This window comes from Cicer arietinum, chromosome 2 (genome assembly GCF_000331145.2).
Source record: "Cicer arietinum cultivar CDC Frontier isolate Library 1 chromosome 2, Cicar.CDCFrontier_v2.0, whole genome shotgun sequence".
Classification (NCBI taxonomy): domain Eukaryota; kingdom Viridiplantae; phylum Streptophyta; class Magnoliopsida; order Fabales; family Fabaceae; genus Cicer; species Cicer arietinum.
In genome coordinates, this window is record NC_021161.2 from 45,102,824 (window position 1) to 45,105,372 (window position 2,549).

The window sequence follows — 2,549 nt, forward strand, 5'->3', positions numbered from 1 at the left end:
TTTTGGCGTTGGTTTCACTCAAATCGGACTTACGGTGAAGGAGAACGATGCAAAATAACAAATTCTACAAACGGAGAAGTCGATGGGTATTCTAGAGAGAAATTGGGGTTGTTAAAATTCTGGAAAATTATGTTAGTGGACTAGTTAAATGAATGAAATAACATACTCAGATTTAGGCGAAAATGGAGAAAGTTTTCTGGACAGTTATCGATCATCGGTGCCAAAGGATAGATTGTTCTTGTGTTTCCACTTTGGTTTCAAAGTTGCCCGTCCAATTCCCCTTTTTTTGTTGTTGTTGTTTTATTTTATTAACAATTAGGGTTCACACATGGTTAAAACTCATTGGTCCCTTTATTTATTTTTAAATAAAACCAATAATTAATAAAACTAAAGTTTTAACATAATTTAATTACTAAATATTGCTAATATTTCCAAACTAAAATTTTATAAAATAAAGTAATAAATCGTTTAAAATATATTAATTATCAAAACCTTCATATTCAAAATAATCACCCTAATGATACTTTTTTTTCTTACTAATACTCACATTAAAATACTATCATAATTAGAGAATATTCAAATTTATAAAATAAATAAGTATATAATCACAATATCTTAATAAGTATATAAAAATAAAGAAAATCAAACACAATATTACCACAATCTCAAGATAATTATTTATAAAGTATATAATTAAAATAAAATATATTTAGAATTAAATAAATATAATTAAGTACACATTTTATAATAGTCAAACGCATAAAAGAATGATATATTAATTGGGTGTGCGTATATACACGTAAAATCGTATAAAATCTTTTTCTTTAAAATATATATTACACTAAATACTATTATTTTAAAAAAAATATAAAATAATAAAATATAATATTTATTATTTATATTGCTCATGTAATCTAGTATATATAAAACTAGCACATCATAAAAATCACCTATATAACGGAAATTAATCACAAAGTTTATTAACATATATTTTATAATAATTTTCACATCATATTAATTATTTAAAATCCTATTTAATTAATAAAATAGTTTATCATAAAATTTAGGGTGTTACACAAATCATCTAAGAGAAATTATTATCACACACGATACCTATTAATCACAAAAAAACAATCACAAGAAAATGCAATGCAATACATGAGCTTATATTCTACTTCACAATGTGGTACCATTCTAACTCTAAAGTACTTGGTTAATTAAAATTAAAATTATTTTTAATTTATTTATGAAAGCTCTAAAATTAATCAAAATCAATTTATATTTTAATTATTACATTTATTTCTCACAAAATAAATCCAAATACTCACTTTAATAAGATAATTTCAATGATTATAAAAGATGAATAACATTGGAGTTAAGTTCATATACACCATAATAACCTCGTTGAGTCTATCTATAAACACTTCAAAAATCTTGCTATTAGACAAACCTTAAGCGAAAGTCTAAGAAAATTTAATTTATCCTAAAGCATTACTTACTGTTCAATTGTTATACTTTTTATATAAAAAAATTAATTAATTTTAAAATTTTTATCTATTTATTATAGTTTTTTTATAAAATGAAAATAAAAATAATAATATAGAAACACTTTTCCTTTTCTTAAAAATATCTAAATTTTTAAATAACAAAATTATTTTTTTAGAGTCCACAATAAACTTTCACACACAAATTGCGAGGTTACGTGATGTCGAACTTCACTACTTCGATAAAAACTTAAGGATATTGTTTGTGTATTTATCAACATCAATGATATAATAGTAATGACAAAATTAGGACAAATTTTATAAGTTGATTAAATATAAATAAAATAAGTGTCATATTAAAATTAATCTAGAAACAAAAACAACGTGTTTCTCAATGACAATTCTAACGTATTTAGTCTTCCAAATCTTGTATTGAGGTGAAAAGTGGGGGTATCGGTCATGTTATTTATGAATATAGATCAAACTGATGAATAATGCAACAAAACTCAGTTTATCATCACACAAGTGATCAAGATTCAAATATTACATGAAATGTAGTTTTATAAAGAAGTATTTCAAAATATCAAATAGTTTATTATATGATTTTATGTCTATTTTATATGATTTTTATGCTTTTTTTATTGCACTTATAACTTCTATTGCTACGTTATTTTTTTTTATAGATTTGTATGGCAATTTATTTTTTGCATATACAGGCGCACGTCTTGTATATATTAAAATTTAATATTTTTAATAGAAACTTTGGAGCATTTTTATGTTATATATGTAACTTTACTTTATATTAATTCAATATGTAATTTTTGTGCATAGCATGGATTCCAGTTCTAGTCTATATAGAAATAATATTAATTGTAGATTGTTTTTTCTTTGATAATTAAGGATTCGATTGATACACAATATTATTTATAACAATTGTAGTTATTATCAAATTACAATGTATTGTAGTTGAAATGAAACAAAGACAATATCATAAACCTACAATTCTTTATTGTATGGCACGCTAGTGAAAGGCAACCAAGTGCTAGCATTAAGCCATGGTTCAGC